Source organism: Zerene cesonia, chromosome 13 (assembly GCF_012273895.1).
Source record: "Zerene cesonia ecotype Mississippi chromosome 13, Zerene_cesonia_1.1, whole genome shotgun sequence".
NCBI lineage: Eukaryota > Metazoa > Arthropoda > Insecta > Lepidoptera > Pieridae > Zerene > Zerene cesonia.
In genome coordinates, this window is record NC_052114.1 from 8,480,714 (window position 1) to 8,500,062 (window position 19,349).

Below are 19,349 nucleotides of genomic sequence, written 5' to 3' on the forward strand. Positions count from 1 at the left end.
CTTTATTATTGTTTTTGCTACGTAACCCGTCTGCTGGCTCAATGCTCATATAAAGTTAGGTGTAATTTTGTTATAAAAATCTTCGTATCGGCTCATTTGCATAGTCCATGCAAGTAACTTCAGAAAAACGCAAGAACCCCAAGCAGATCAATAATTAGCTACCGTTAATTAATTGGTAATTGCTATGAGCCACGCCACCGATCTTAATTAGTAATCGAATTATGCAGTACAGTTACTACTTTACGGTTGTATAATTCCCAGTTATGCTTGGATAAGCTACTTTTTGTCGGAACAAATATTTTTATTTTGAATAGTTTCCTGAATACAGATAACATAACTTTGAGCCAACACCATATACAGATACTACTATTATAAACGCGAAGATTTGTAAGTTTGGATGGATGGATGTTTGATACTCATTTACGTAAAAACTATAGAATGGATGTTAATGAAATTTAACAATTATAGCTTATACATCAGAATAAAAAATGAGCTATGTAGATACTCGCTTTTGCTCGTGGGTTTATCCGCGGGTGAAACCGCGCGGCGTAGCTAGTAATATATAATACTATACAAGGCCATACATAACGTTGTTAACTAAAGGATGCGCATTCGTAAAGTGATTGAATATACCGTATTTATTGTGTACCTCTCGAAATTGTATTGACTTCCAAATTATATAGAAGTATGTATCAACATTAAAAGATAATATGGCAGTTAAGATCTTAGGTACTAAAGATCAATAAGCAATAACAATCAAGCATTTAAATTGAAAATGTAACTTGATATTCTTTAAACGAAGATGCTCATCTTTTTGCATTTAATATTAAGCAAACTAACGCGTGTTATTTATGATTAAACTGTCACTTAATTATTCAGAAAGTTCCTACATCTACTCAATTGACTGGATAAAGCTATGTACATAATTGAGGGCAATTACAATCAAAACAAACCAGACAGGCGATACGATAGTGTGTTGTCTCCTTAACATCTCGTTAATCTGATACTGTGCTACACCTCGACCCATTTCCTCTGGCGTATCTTCATTATATAAACACGTTTATGACAGGACGACGTGATAAATCGCGTATACAACAACGATTTCTCACAATCTGCCTTGAAGAGATCCAAATTTATTTATTTGCTAAAAAAATAATATGTGAATGCAGCATCTTAAATGTTACTTGACTTTCTTTGAATAATATTTTTTTATTCCTCTTAATCGCCATTTACCTAAGAGTCCATATACAATAGATCCATTAAATGCATAATTTATTTCTTTACAGAAATATCTTTGTGCGTGAAAAATAGCAAGAAAACGTTTAAAATATTTTATGTTCAAACTAAGCATATAGAACATTGATTTATTCAGCCAGTATTAACTAATATAAAAGTAAGGTCGGCAATTTATCGTATCGAATGCCCGGATGCACTCAGTAGCGGTGTATTATGCGAACATCCTGCATTTTGTTTTTACTTCTATGTGAATTTTTTCTATATCAATGCGAAATGTATTTTTAGCGATTTCAGCTCTTTTTACGTAGAAGCTATATGTTTTAAAATGAAGACCCGTCGTAGACTGATAATGACAGTATACCTACCTATTAATAGTAACATATCTTATTGGATATCTATTCAGGAAGGTATTTTTGTAATCAAATTTGAACCATTATAAGTTTATACAGAATAGGCTAAGTGAAGCTAAGAATTAGACTTATCATGAATTGTCAATTGGCTATTTAGAAGATATGAGTTATTATAAATGTATTATATGTAGTCATTATTTTTGCGATAGAAATTCTTAAACGTTTTTTTTAAACATGAGGTTTCTTTAATAATTAGTAACTGTTATCACATTTAGTTTGTTATCTGTATTACGTAAAGATTATATTATATTGTTTGCTTTTATCCACGGAAAGATAGATAAAGGTTTACATATTTTTATGTGGCAGTTAACAGATTTCTTATTCAATCTAAGTGCAAATAGAACATATAAAAGTGTAACGTAAAAAACGATGGTTAAGAAATAGAGTAGGTATATAAACTTTATTGAACACACCATCCGGTTGAAGTCTCTTCTGTAAAATCTTTTCAGTTGTTTTTGAAAGATACGTTATGTATAATGAAAAAAATTATTTGTGTTTTTTTTTTGCGCTCAACTGTCAGTTTTATTAGGTCCACAATATATTTTTAAGATCAAGGCTAACATTACAGGATTAAATAATGAATACAAATACTTGTTTTATTGCACTCAACAAATTTGAAAGTCCCGTGAGACCGGAAATCTCGTTTGAAAAACGAAATACACAACCAAAAAGTCTTGCAACATACGTAACACGTTGTCCACAAAATAATTTTTCATTACCGCGTGCAACGAATATTTTATTCATTAAAACGTCGCATAAATCAAGTGCAATTAAAAATTAAGCAGTTATTGATGAAGCCATAAAGTTTAAACTGGTCTTTTGCATGCAATGTGTAATGCGACAGCGTTTAAGTGATATTTAATATTTCATTTTATCAAATGATTCACATTATTATTAATATTGAGTTTACTAAACGTTGTTCCAATACGAATCCTACTAATATTATAAATGCGAAAGTTTGTAAGGATGTGTGTGTTTGTTACTCTTTCACGTATAAACTACTAAACCGATTGCAATGAAATTTGGAACGTAGACAGCTGGACAACTGGAATAACATATAGGACAATTTTTATCTCAATATTGCTACGGGATACGGACTTACGCGGGTGAACCGCGGGGCGCAGCTAGTGACAAATAAAATAAAAGGAAGATGTTTGAATTTTGGGAACATCAGTTAATAAGATTTTTTAAATTTTTGACAATGTCAATAATCATTTCAGATATACGGATTGGTAAATACTATGAGAATAATTGTCGTGTGCGACCATATAACAAAATTGCAATATATTATCGGCATTTTCCGAATAATGTATCCGTCCAAAATAAACCGTTGTATAATCATTAAATCTTGCATTTCGTTTATTTTAAAAGTAAATACTAGCCGATTGGCATTTTTATTGTTTAAATACGACAATACGCGACAAGATGAACCAAGAAATGTGACATTGAATCTTATCCTGCCAGTAAATTACCTTTTATGCAAATAAGAGTTAAAACACGCGGAAACATCTCCCGGCATTTACCACGAACAATCATTAATCTACATTTAACAAAGACACAACCTTTGTTCAGGTCACAACATTTATTGGCATTTATTAACGCCCTAATGAGATCGACCCGATGGCGCCAGGACGCATTTACCTACTAAAACCTATTTCTCTTTGACCTATTTGAACACAGCAAGTTTGACAATTACGCTATCAGTGACATTTAGTAGCATTTTGTTAGACATTGTACTCTATCAAATGGTTATCAATGATACAAGAACGCACTGCACTATATATAACTGTACATTAAGTACATATCTGACGGGGTTCATTAAAAATCGGTCTAATGGAAATTGCGATACTATTCCCATGAAGATGTTATGATTCATTATGTTCAAAAGGGCCAACATTTTTTTGTGCTGCGGTCAGGTCAGAGTGCATAAGGTCTGAACGTGAGAAGTTGTGTTGGTTGTTAACACGATTAGCACAGTTGTTAAACTAATCTTAGTAAAGTTAACATAGATGCATTTGCGTCATAATTAATTCTGACGTACATTTAACTTCGTATAATTAAGAATTAGAATTAAATTGTTTATGAAAGTTATTCATTAAACATATTATATTTGAGAAGCATTTTTTTGTCATCATTGTCAAGCCAAGGGTGGTATGCACCTTTGTGATATAATGCCTTTATTTAATATAAAAGGAAAGGTGATTTCAATGTTCTCCGAATTCAGTAGGTAATAAAAAGGGTTGATCACGAACGTTTCATATTAAAATGATAACGGTCGAGACATAAATCGGTCAACGAAAGTTATCATCGTCCTAAAGAACTTTAAAAAGATAATAAAAGATGTCTCGATTAACAAGAAATAACGGAGCGGATTTTATCGGAAGCCAAAATCTAACTAATTATTGGGTCAGGTTTTGTTTTCACCATTTAATTTCCATATCTGTGATTTATATAGAACTTAGTTGTAAACCCAATGTTGTAAAAGCGAAATATATAGAAATATAGAAATATAGTACAAAAATTAAACTAGATAACTCTTATTTTGTTTCAATTGAAGCATACATAATGCTACTGAAAGTAAAAATTAGACGGATAAGAGGTATTATGTACACGGACGAATAGTTCACGAATATATACATAGATGAATGCATTATCATGTACCAACATAAGTAACACAATAATGTTGGACTTGCTTTGCAGTTTATGAATGTAAAACTATCTTTGCACGTATTAATAATTAATAAGATTATTCTTACACATTATTCTTATATTCTTATACATTAATTTAACAATACAACCAATATACAGGTTAGATGATATAACATAAATAGTAAAACAACTCTAGTTTTTTCAAATGAATACATAATTACATAAGCTATAAAGTTCATTATCCAACGGTTCATTATTATGAAACTGCGGACTGATGAATGCCCTGCATCCAAATACCTCATTGAGTAAACAAAACGCAGTACATCGGCAGGATGTTCATGCATTCACGTCACTAGGCATTGTTTTGCTGAAATGTACAAGCAGCATTGTATAGGAGTGACATGTGTTTACATATCTCGATGGTTCGGGCCTGATGATAGATGGTTAACCATTATGAAGTTTAATGCATAAGTTTTAATACAGTTTGAATCGATTTGTTGTTTCTGCTAAGTATTACGGTAACTCGAACTCATGCTTCTTAAAATGGTTATGTTCCTTTAATAGTATTCTTCATGGTTTTCTCCAATATCATCAGATAAATAAATTTATGAAACTAGGTTGTAAACGTGGTGTGTTAGCGCATAATAAAATGTAATTTAAAAACCTTCTTTTCCGTTTTCTAGATAGGTTCAACCAAATTATATAAATATGTTTAAAATATGCACAATTTGTGTAATAAATAAGTGTCAATAAATCCTTCTGTTTTTAAAGTATCTACCATCGATAAAGAATATAATGGATATAGATATAGGTAATAATGACGACGCATCATAAAAACATTTTTACAAAGAGTTCCTATAAGGCATATTATGTTATATAGTTTCCATTGTATGCGAGCCTTGAGGTCAACATAAATAGAATAATTCTTACGTACAATCAAATAAACATATCGCCAGTTGCAGAGGTTAGCGACCGCATTCATTCTCTTCCTGTGTGACGTCTTAATTGCAAAATTTATCTCTGTTATCCTAGTACAAGGCATTTTAGATTAAGCTCATTTTCAACAGGAAATCAAGTGTTTTCACACCAACTGCTTTGATTATTGAACAGAAGTAGTGTGTGTAAGAATAACAGATAATTAGAATATTAATTAGCTGCTAGGCAGTTCGAAAAATCGTCTAGGATAAAATTTGAAATGAAAAAATAATTTTTACCTAACTATTACACACAGTTACAAATTTGTATTAAATTTCATGTCAGTATTCATTTGGGTCACATTTTAATCATACTAAAAGATCTTGCCCAAATTGAGGTTAAAACCTCTGGAATGATTTCCATGTCTTATAGAGATGTATCCTACGAGTGTGCATGTTATATGTATGTTTTCTGGCTTTATTTCCGTTGTATGCATTGTCCTAAATATGCGGCTGGTCTTTGTGCAGACTGCAGTGCTGAAACTATCATTTTCTAGACCCTTGTCATGTATGCAGATTTTCATATAGTGAAAGGTTAATAATGCATTATAAATTGTCTTCTCCGCAGTTTATGATTTTGAATAAAGTTTTATTTCGAAAATTTTTAATATGATTTTTATTTTTCCGTGGAAGGACACCTGAGCTCTGTAGAGGTTACGATCATGTCGACCATAGATTGTATGAGGATGCAGGCCTTGTGGTTACTGACCAAATGAAACCATAAAAATCAGCAGGTAACTCTACCTTTAAAAAATTATGTGGGTTACGGGAACTTTTGAACATGTATTGTGTACACCTCAATATTGTTTAGACTTTTAAATTTTTGAATTATCGACAAAATCACGATTTCTGTTAAATTTTCATACAAAAATTTATTTATTTGTATTATTGAAATGTTTCGGTTATCAATTATTTTTGTTCCTAATGTGCAATGATTTCTAATCGTAAATCGAAAAAAGTTGATACTATATTATAGACTAGGTTGTGAAGAATTGGTTAACTAAGAACCTACATCTTAAATGAATCGTACCAATAACGTGCGAAGACAACACAGCCAGTTCCACCGATCATTTTTTATTATATGGACAGACAAGGTGATTAGATATTTATGAATAGGGTTGCTGATTTTGATTTTCGTAAAATTAAAAAATATAGCTACTGTATTTAAATTTAAATACCTAAGAAATTCCATTTTCATGTACTATTCTTTTCTCATATACACCAAGTCTTGCAATACAAAGAACAGCAGGAGTATTTTACAGGTTTTTTCGTGAAAGGCAGCCTCTGTGATGTTTGTTTGCAAGACTGCTAAAGATTACTCCGAAAGGGTACAAATAAGTCTCTGATCCCAAGACAACCATCACAATCATTGCTTTGTCTTGACATCCAGACGATATACACACATTCTTTGAATTTTCACAGCCATTTTGAAAACATTCGTAATATGAACAAAGATTGCTGGATTAGTATATAAAAGTGTAAATAATTATAGATATATCAGCATTGATATCATAGTTTTGGTCGGAAGATAAGAAACACAACTCTGACGATCAGAAAGTTGCATGTTTATATATTATATGTATCTATCCATTACATGTTTTATATATCATACTTAGCAATTGTATGATACGAATCGTAACCACCAACTAAGTATGAATAGGCCTTAGTATAAATAGAAGAGATGTAATGTTTGGCAACCCTACTAGTATACTAGCAATAAGTCATAATTACCACCAACGACGGCGATCCTTCTACGGAGCTTCAATACACTTCCATAACAATTATCGAGGGATTAGTTCCTCTTTATGGCCTTGTTTGTTGAGTCAACGTTTATAAAGATCTATAAAGAACAAATAGAATCCTACTAATATTATAAATGCGAAAGTTTGTAAGGACGTGTGTGTTTTAACGCAAAAACTACTGAACCGATTGCAATGAAATTTGGTACGTAGATTTGCGCGGGTGAAACCGCGGGGCACAGCTAGTATTGTATTAACCCTTAAATTGTTTCGGTATATTTGACGTGCAACTGATACTTGTAAGTGATAGAGAAATGTAGAAATGATGGGTGCCTATACTACACCGGTTATTGTTGGCTCATTGATAAACCACACACAAGCAAGTTGGCATAAATCATAAAGCTTGTGATGCTACTCTATTTCCATCTATGGAACTTTTATTCTCTTTGAATAAAATTATATTCTAGTCTGTATGGTCAACTTCTAACAAAAAAATCCTGATAATCTGCAAATTACTTTTTATAATTTGAACGTCATTTATACAAGTATAGATTCATGATAAATAGAAATATATATATATATAAGAAGGCAAGCGAGAGTCTCAAAAAATGTTTCATTTAAATTTGTCTCAATGCAATCAACAAATTCTTGTTAATTTCTTTTGTTTGCCAGTTCCAAACATATGTACTTCATCCTTTCATTCACTTTTATTTCACTCACTCACATTCCCTACTATGGGCATCCCTTTAAATGTAGGTACAACGAATGACTATAATAGTACTTTAGCTAAATAACCGATTGGTATCTCGCACCTGTCGAGATGCCTGTGTCACCTGTGGTCATTATACTTTCCAATTTCGACAAACACAGGTGCTGTTGACGGGACTCAAGCCTTACTTTTCTTGCAACACTGGTTTTTATATGTTAATCGTCAGCAATTATAGAAATACAGCAATATAATCCATTTAAGAAAATAATGATGTATATCGCAGTTCAAAAGCAAATAAAAGAGATGATATCTCTTACCATACACCCGTGCTGGTGTTGTTCCTACCTCGGTACGAGTTGGCGCAATTTATAGTTTTTTTTTACTTTAAAATAATAATGACTATTGAGAAAATGCTTATGTCTGAGAATAATAAGAACAGGCTATTATGTATATTTTGGGAAACAAAATTGCCTAATAACCTGCTAAGTTCTCGTGCGTACTGCGTGTTACAATCTTTATTAACAAAAAAAAACAACATCACAACCATTAACGACTACAACCAGTAATATATACATATTTTAAGCATTTGCGTCTTAAATATATGGAAATGTATCACAACTAGTTGGTATTAAAATTAAATTTTTAAAATAAAGGGAAATATAAAATAGATACTGTTTTGTTACTGAATGCGTTTTTATCGATATAACCTTGTATTGTGATAAGATACAGCTCATGTCAATCGGAACGATTTACTCATTATATCTATAGCAGAAATGTATCACCAATTCTTATTACTGGGTTAAGCCGCACCTCCGGTAATATCAGCAGAAGTTTGGTTCAAGACGCAAGATAGCATTAAATTCTTTTATCGATAAGTAAAATGCAACGATACCACTAATAAATTATAATACAAAAATCATAAACACATCTTTATAAATAAGATCTAAGTAATATGAACATACTTATTATATGCTCAATTTTTAAAAGATATTGCTTCTAATGAATCCAAAGTTACTCATTGCAGTCTGTATTATTTTTCCTTGTTTGTTCCTTCCATTGTTTCAGGTTTGAGTAAAATAAGCCTATTAGTAATCACGCTAATGCATTCTTTTTTATGATGGCAACATGGTTGACCTACTTTTCAGAGTACATTCCTTGCCGCCTTTACATCTCTGCATGCAGCGTATGCCACACGCATTCAGTGTACAAGGAAAATTCTGAGTTTGAATTTTTTGCCGCATTTGAATGTAGCTATATGTCTATGAATTACAATACGTTTATTAAAGTGATTTCAATGAAATTATACTAATATATAATATGAAATTATACTAATTATATAATACGTATACTTTTATTTAAATAGTATTATTCAAATTAAAGTTGGTTCGTTATTCGTGTAGGAACTTTCAAATTAAATGAGGTGCAAACTAAGAAAGCTTAAAGATAGGGGTTTGTGTACACAACAATTTTTCGCATGCGATACTTATTAATGGTTTAAATTAATTACTATGCGTACTTGAATGAATTTATTCACCAACCTTATCCATATGGTGAGTCAACACATGAGTGGGATATGAGTGGGTCTGTAAAAAGGGCAGACATCGCATAGCTATATAATAGTCGTTTGTTTATTCCCAATAACTTAAACTCTTCCACAAAGAATACGAACAAAGATAACTATGTAAATGGCCTTAGTAAAGATGTATGGAAAAATTCATATTCAATGTTCGATTAATTCTAATGGAATGGAAATGTTTAAGGCTTGTCATTTATTAATCCGCTTAAAAGGTTAAATAAATTTACCGTTAATTAGTCACTAATTCCTGTGAAGCTCTTAAAGTATGCAGATATTCGAAGCAAAGACAAAGAGCATTAAAACCTATATGGAAACGATATTTCCGCACTTTATTCAAGCAGACATTTTAAAGATAACGATTTAACTGTTATTTTTATTTATGGCTTTAATTTTAACTTATTTAAATATATTAAAAACATCATATCTATATATATAAAATTCTCGTGTCACAGTTTTCGTTGCCATACTCCTCCGAAACGGCTTGACCGATTCCTCTGAAATTTGGTAAGCATATTGGGTAGGTCTGAGAATCGGCCAACATCTATTTTTTATCCCGATATTCCTACGGGATACGGACTTACGCGGGTGAAACCGCGGGGCGCAGCTAGTAAGATATAAAAACGCTCAGTTGCCGAGTTTTGCATTTAACGCAAATATATCTTAACGAATAATTATACTCATATCATTTGAATGCTAGTATTTGACATAATATTATAATCCGAATTGATTTCATGTTTTCGAAGTCGCGTGTAAAAGTTAGTAAATACGTTATTAATATCAAGATGCTGTGGAGTGGCGTATTTAAACGTGGTTACCTTACAAAATGCATCATGCGTTTGTCTGCGTACAGCCATCGGTGGGATTTCTTAAAAAATACACCTCTAAATATAGTCACACCGGCTCTAACGTTTATGAATCATTGCTGACTGTGGCTGACACATATATTTCTTAGTTTCCGTATCGCAAGGATGTAAGTGGACGATATCGATTTAAATATTTATTATACTGAATAGTGGGGACTCATTTTATACTGCAAATTGTAGATCTAACTTTATCTAGCTTATTACCTATTTATTAAGAGGAACAACATAAAAAATTAACCGATTCTGTTTTGAGTTCAGATAAACAAATTGTTCAACTGCCACTTTGACAAGTTGCTTTCGGATTAAATAATGACGCAATCAGTATGAAGTTATCATTTAGGTACACTCCGTTACAAATACGCGCAAAGGTTACTTTTTCTGCATTAACTGGACCTCAATATATTTACAATCAACCACGGCCAATTAGTGAACCAAAGCAACATTTCAATGTCGACTTTTTCCACTCGAAACAGAATAACTTCCATATCCAATGCCTTATATAATAAGTAGACCGCTTTCACACTTTTTGTGTTATACTTAAGGATATAAAGGATTAAACTGATTCATTATGCTTTGTATGCAGTTTATAAATTGTGTACACTCGTTAACAAAAGTCATAAATCAATACCATTTACGTGTAAATAATGCGTGATACTTAATAGCGTTGCATTTTCGTTTTATTTGAAATCTGTGAAAGTTATAGTAAACACAGAATACAATGCTGTTGATGCAAACCGTGTAATATTAGTTATTACATAACACTTTAGAGGCATATGTCGATAGTAATTGCATGTGTCGAAAGCTGTTATTTACTAGTAATTTGCCATCGTATAACGTGACGAATTATTAAATTAAACACATAATGACACGAATATGGAAGTCAAGTACTCTTTCCGTTGGTAATTTTTTTTAAACGATAAAAACAATCAAGGCTCTCGAAATTTCATTGAGTTTTCTTGAAAGCAATTTAATAAAACTGGTTGTAAATGTAAATGGTTGTAATGTTCTTGTCCTCGGAAATGATACGCTGTAATAGGAATTAATATCCGGATACACGTTGTGAATCGTGATAAAGGTTTCAAAATGCGAGTTAAACTAACTATATTATTGTCATAGTTTTTATCAGATACCTAACTTGTCATTTTATTGCAAGATATGGACGTGGAGTTTTCAAACTTTATATATAACATATATCCTTTAAACATTAAAATGTAATATTTATTAGTTATTTATACAACATAAAAAAGGCCTAATGTAAAATAATAAAGTATGTTACATCTACCTGTTTCCTGTTGCAGCTGAATTTTGCAGGTAGGTAAAATTATTTAAATTATATATATTCCAAGATTCCAAGATGATTCCGTTGACAATGTTCTGTATAGTAAGTATCTAAGTACTTATCTAATGAACGTTTACCTAATGTCGTCAATTAGTACCATATTAATATAATAGGAGACGTATAAGTTATTGTTATAATACCGCTATAATGTTTTTATGCCTAATTATATAAACCATTGTTTTGACGTCCCCCACGTGACCACCAACATGTTTCTATTATATTATAATTTCAATTTGATAGTGACCATCCATCATCAATGTTTATAAGGCATGTAAGCGATATTGTTATATCCACACGTTGAGAATATCATTAGAGTTTAACGTGGCATGAATGTAATCGTACGATCGATTACGAAATCTGAAGCTTATCAGGTGAATGGCGATTATAAAAAATATTTTGAAAATATTATGAATTGTTATAATTAATAGTATGTACTTTTTGTATGCATAGATTGTATTATCATTTTTAAAAATATTGAACGCTCTACAATGACTTAATTTAAAAGATTTATTTGACATAAATTTTTAAAAATAAGTATATTTCATGTTTAATGCCATTTATATATATATACCTACCGACACTCATGAGAGAACTATTAACAGATCGTTATCACGCCGATAGGATATCGTCGGGTTAGATAACTGCGATATAGATTGTTCTTCCAGAATTTTCCTAAACCTTGTAATATTCCGACATCAGACATGTGCCCAATTTCAATTAAACAATAAACCATTTTTTATCAGGTTCCTCTCCTTTTAATGACGTTGTGTGTCTGATGTGTTTATTATTGTGGTCTACAAATAAGACGAATTAAAAATAAGCTAGGGAAAAATATCTATGAATGGGCACAAGTATGTCATATTATTCATCATTATTTGTTTCTCTAATATTTATGAAAATAATACATAAATAAAATAAGGCATCAATCATCAGTGTGAATGCCAATGGATGTGGATCAAAACCGACGAACATTTGATTCATAATTGTTTGTTATTAAACAGCTGATAAACTCTCAGAAATGAATTGTTTAGTTATTCACGCCAAATATAACACTGACGATGGAATTGGCGCCATGGTTTATGTTTTTGTTTTCAACAAAAACGGACCAACTTGCTTAGGGTAATGAGAAATGACTCAAACAAAGAAACCGCAAGATGTTGTCACCAAAATAAACACGAGTTAATTTTGCTACGGACCGATTTTATAGTAGTACCATTTGTATTTGTGTGGTAATACGCTCGAACTAGTGATATTAGCTGTAGACGATATTTATGATTATGCAGACATCATTTATTGTTTTATATTAAACATTGAGATTAATTGTTGAAGGGCAACAATCCGCTATCGCTAATACAGTCGAAGAATCCAGTTCTATGTAGGATTTTCATTATATAAAACCAATCAAAATTAAATATTACAAATACTTACACAAATAATTTTCATCGATCAAATTAATCAATCAAAACAAACGACAAGGTTTATTAAAAGAACACAAAGTCCCACACTTCTAGAGCTAATTCAGTATGAACAGCGAGACAAATGGACGTTTTAACGTTTATATTATCTCTGGTAACAATTCCATTAAATATACATTATTCTTTACAGTTTAAGTAATAATAAATTTTCGAGCGCACCATGTATTGCGCGTGGGTCTCTAATTTAAGAGCGTTTTGATTCATTGGTGCACAACTCGTTTGTGTGCATACAGAACTGGTTGGTGATTATTTTTACATTAACATTCAAAGTATTTTCTCTTTTCTTGAATAGAATACAGGCTAATGAATCCCTCTTTTATTTCGTTCTGAGGAGGTAATAAATGCGGATACAGGTAGGTACAAACAGTGTCTATAAACCTATACATGTGTAAATATCAAATTAATGTCTTATTTATTACCTAAAGGTTTTAATACTTTAAAAAGTACTGATTACTTTTCGGTACATTTCAGGAAATATATAATAAAAGAGGTAGGTAGAAATTGTAACTCCTAAATTGTTTCATGCAACGATTGGTCGTCGAATGAAATCTTAATCATTATTAATACAATAATTTACCAAATACACCACTACTTCAGATAATATATTTCGATATCGATGACAAAAAAATAAACTACCCACAAATCACTTGCGTATTGAAAGATGAAGAAAATATTTAGTTAATTAGTTCTGAGTATTTTACGCTCTTAAAATTAAACAACCATTAGTTTAATGTTTTGTTGAATTACGATGTTTTGATTTTCTTAGAAATGGGCTTATCATTTAAAGTACATACATGTTTTATTATTGTCCTATTATATCTATGTTCGGTTTCGTATGCGACTTTAAAATAATTGTTGAGCCCCATAACCTACTCTAAATTCACAAATTTAAACTTTAATTCGGAAGGTAGATCGAAGACAGTTCAAACGTTAAAGAAATGTCACGATACTTAGACCTTATAAATGATTTCATTAAAAAATACCAAAAATTCATTAAGTAATACAAAGTATAACAAGTAGTTAATATTTATTATGAGGTACATTAGCTGATCTAGTTTTGAATGAAAGAACTATAAATCAATGTAACAATATCAACTGCAAAAGTTCTTATAAACTATAAATAAAACTAGCCATGACAGATAAATTATGTGTGTTAAGCATGCTTCTACCATCAATATATAATACATTTCACCATAAAAACTCGATGAAAAGTTAAAGCCGGTCTCTTCATCGCTTCGTTATTAATAACAGGTGCTCCGATGCAAATTATTTTAAGATTGGGTTTGTAAATATAAAAAAAAAAAAACAACTCTCTGGGTACAGCTATATAGATATGTAAGAGTTATTTAGTTAGTCCTGTATAGGTACATGTTATAAGATATATAATGTCTATTGTTTTCTGTAACCCAGTCTTTCACATGTTGGAAAGAAAAAAAAAAACTTTATAAAATAAACAGGTAGTTTTACACAAACTGTTCATTTATTAAAACATAACCTACTTGTATTCCTAGTAAAATTACAACGATTACTAAATAGGAATAGACTAGATATAGTTATATCATTAATGATCCTTTTGATCAAAATTCTTTTTTTTACCCACCTAGGTGTAGTCGAACTATCTAATTTATTGAACCATTTATTCCCACTATGTACCTATAACGTTTTCGCAACTCCTCAATAACTATACATGTTAGAATAGCCAGCCTCATTAGATAAAGCGTGAACCCAGGACCCCTGCATTAAGCAATTTAACCCATTAAACCCGTATGCCCCTTGCAATCTGTATCGAATGCCGTGAGTGTGACCTCATTTCAATGAAATGGTTTTGATTAACTTTCATCCAGAGATCTTATTTCGTCTGCTGTGTTTTTTCTTTCGAAATTTAAGAGCCAATCAAGTCAATCGAGGACGAGGAGATCTTATGCTGCGATATCGTTTAGGTATATTACATACGTTTGAATTATGGTGTATTCAATAAACAAATAAGTACCAAGTAAAACATATAACTATAGAAATTTAAAGCTTAAAGTTTGTCTGTGGACATTAGTAAGATTTTTTAATGTTTTCTAATTCTACATTTAAAATCTACACTCTTAGATTTGTATAAGAAGGTATGAGATTCTTATTTATTTCATGATCATCATCATCAGCATCTGCTCATAAAGGTATGTTCTCCTACAGGGGCATGAGCCTCCTATAAGGGTTCAAGCCTTAATCCACCAAGCTGTCTAAGCGTGGGTTGGCAGATGTAATACGTCGTCGAACTTTATATTCTTCGACATGCCACGTTTCTTACGATGTTTCCCTTTTGTTTCAAGTAGTAGTGATGTGAATAGTTTGCAAATACGTTCAAAATGTGCATGATGTATAGTAAATAAATAGCGGACAAAGAGAACATAAGCTATTTAAATTAATCAAATCACAGTCGAAAGTCTACGCAACTATCCGTGAACTTCCAGTTTAACCAACTTACACTCCATACACAATTTTGATATAACTAAAGTTATAAGTAGAATAATATTGTATCATACAAATGCAATAACATGAAACTCACGACTTCATCCCGACCAACACGTGTTTTAAAACTGGTTTCCTCTGGTAGGGTTCAACTTCGCTACTTATATCACACGCTTAGTAACAGCTATTCAATGTAAAAAGAGTAACTAAGAAACCAATACGAACTATAAACGCAATTAAATGAACTGCGGTGACTTTGAATTTTCGACCGTTGTTACTAAGAAAATATTTAACCGTCAATAATCTTTTGGCAAATTGTATGCGAACAAAATGTTATTATAAACATTAAAACATTAAACAAATCGTAACAACAAAATAAAGGATAAAAAAATGAACGTTTCGACATTTTTTGAACTTCTTTGATCTATGCCGTGGCCCTCCCAGCGGATATTGTAACATCACAGATTAAAGAGTTTATATAACAGTTACATATTATTTTGTAATTCGAATAGAGTGATTAACGCAATCGCTGCAAGTGCTATTAATAAAATTTAATAATCTCTGTCCAAAAATGTAACATGTAGAACGCTCTGCGAACCATAGACACGGAAGGTATGTAAATATTATTCTATTTAATATTCGTAATGAATGCGCGGTTATGATAACGGTATAAACGGACGGGCCCGCATGATTTTTATTATGTAACATAATAGAATAATGTAATACAAATCCAAGCATTGAACCCATGGGAATCGAATAAGATTCTTGTGAATAAATTATTCATTTGAAAGCTATTAGTGCCCATAGGCCCGTTTTATCTTATTCTTATTATCTATACTAATATTATAAATTCTGAAGAGATAAAGTTTTTAAATTTGTGAGTATGTGATGGGGTAATTTCTGGATCTACTCTGTCTTTGTGACTGTCATAGGCTACTACGTACCTACTTACGAAATAATATGGCAAAAGTGGCTATCTTCATCATCTATATGTCCGATTCATGAGAAATTCAAAATTTCACAAAACAATGTTCGAACTATTACGTTTTTAAATTTTACTTTACAAAGGTATAATAATAATACTGATCAGTATAAAATTAAAATTATATTTTTCAACCATAACCTAATTTACGACCTAAATACATGAGCATAAAGCGTAAAATGTGAAATATACTTTCTCTCGATTATGTATTCAAACAAACTGTTGAGAAAAATTTGTATTCATAATGTGAATGGATGTAGATATTTCTGAACCGCACAAAAAACTCATTTTAATTGCTGGTCTTCATCCGAGTGATTATCTAGTTCAAATCATTAAAATATATAATTAGCCCAACAATTATTTAACTTAAAACAAATGTTATAAATACTATATTAGTATTTAGGTCTATCTGTGTATAATTTCCAAAAAATAATTGAAAAAGAGCGCAGACCTTTATACATCAATACTAAATGGTATTTAAATATAAATAATTGAAATCAATATTCAATAATATATTATGTAACAAAAACGATAACCTAAGAACATAGGTAGATAGATTTTATATTATACAAGTACCTAAGTATATTTACTTATATATCATACGTACCTAACCCAACAAAACAATAACCATAATATGTTTTCCCTGTATATCTACCATTATAACTTTACACATTCACTGTCAGTAATAACTACGTAACTTCCCATATTTAAAACCATAAATACTTTCAACTGGCTTTCTCTTATCGTATGTACCATAGATATCTCTACCCTAAAGTGTGACCCTTCCTTCGTCTAGCACGTGATGAATCATAAATTACTTCTAATGCGACGAGATATTAAATACATAGTCTGTATTTGATAAAAATAGCTTTTGACTTCTTTTTCATTTATCTGCCCTTTGGAATATAATACCAACAATCGGTTTGTGAATACATAGACGTTAGCCACTGGCTACGTTAGTATGAAATGTACCCTAAAAATATTTGTAATACTAAACCGTGGCTTTACATTTCTTCGACAAATATTTGAACAAAGCAACAGCAATTCACGATTGATTGAATATCTGAGCGGTATGGCGAAGTAAGAGTGGCCCGTGACCGCATTCCAGTTTTGTGAATTGTGCAGGAGTCATTAAGACCGATGGCTTTATGTTTTCAGACAGAAAACAACTTTTCGGAACGGGTAATGGAGTAATTGTGTTTACTATTATAATTTTTCTCACATTGAAACACGTTGTACCGAAACAGAAAAACTATAATTGGTATATTATTGTAAACACTTCTGGTAAGAATTTCAATGGATTTGAATACAAAAATATGAAAAGAGCGTCATTTACATAGTGCAGGAACGCAAAGGTTATCCTTAACGACTTTTTTTATGAATCAGAAAGGCAACGATAGCGGAATAATAGATTCTTATGAACGTGATCCAATCGTTTAACTGAAACCTAGTCACGCTTAATGTACAAGTATTGTGCTATAACGTTTACGTAATTCGTAAGATCAATTACAAGTTATAAAGATTGTGTAACAAGAGAAAAAAAAATGAATATAATATTTGAAAAAATATCCGATGTTATCGACCGTAAAAGCAATTAACATGCCACGACCGAACTACAGTACCTACGTGTAGCGTTTCACTTTTCTTTTTTGAACATCATCTGAATCAAACAGGCCGTCCATAATGGCTTCTATAAAAAAGAAAAGGATAGATCCCGAAGGTTCCAATTCTAAACGTAATCGCCCGGAGGTTTTTTTTTTATTTTTTCGTAGAAGGTAGACAAAGAGCAGCTGCCTTATCCAGCTGGTTACGATTCACCGACGCGTTCAAGTTTTAATGTCACCTGGTTGATGATGGCATTTATAGCAATTCTTTTAAGTATTTAAGCGAAAACAAAGGACGTTAAAACACCAATAATATGAACTGAAATAGTATTAATACCATTAAATTTAGACACATTTGAGAAAATACGGTGAAAGCTGGTACAAAGGTAAAAGTAAAAATATGACTTTATTATCTTGCATTGTATTTTAAAATATAGGTATATAAATATTATAAATAATGATGCCATGCAAAATATATGCAATGATATCGATGATTCTTGATAAAATAATATTCTGAATCAGCGTATTACAAGAAACTACACCTTTTATGTAGGTAACATTCCATCGTGTAGATGGTTGTTTATTGAGCTGGAAAAATATAAAGTTTATCAGATTTCAAATTGATAGAAATTTAGATAAGTATACTGCAGGCATTTTATAATAAATCTTAAGTGTTATTAGCATCTTAGTTCTTTGTTGGATCTGTTTAAAGATTCAACTATTTCTGATTTCGTATTTTAATGTTATCTAGATGCATTATGTTCTTTTTCATAGCATAGCTAGCAATGCAGCCGCATGTGTGTATTTTATAATTTATATACTCGTCATATTTATAGCCCATGTGTTTCGTTTCAAAAAGTAAAATAACGTTATTTGTAATTCGATTTAAATGTTTTAAATTGATGTTTGTGTCTTCATATGTAAAACATGCAACTAAAATCTAAAAGGCCACTCTGTAAATAAACTTCAGTAAGTACATTGTTTTCAAAATTACCTATACCTAACATAAATTTTATCAGTCCATTTATATGTAACTCTTCCTTAACAAATAAGGAACAAGAGTATCTTTACCTAGAGATTACCTAAAAATTAACTTTATAGATGCTAACAAAATTTTTAAATATACAACACATTAGACTTCAGTATCTAGTATCTACTACATAAATAAGTCTTTGAATAAATTTATCTTGTCTCCAGTCATTGACCATTTGATAAAATAGTTGACTTCGAGATTTCTGAATTATGTCAAAATTTAATTGAGCTATTATACTTAGTCTGGCCATAAATACTGTTACACTTAATTATAAAAAAATATTACATTTGAATTTCGAATCTG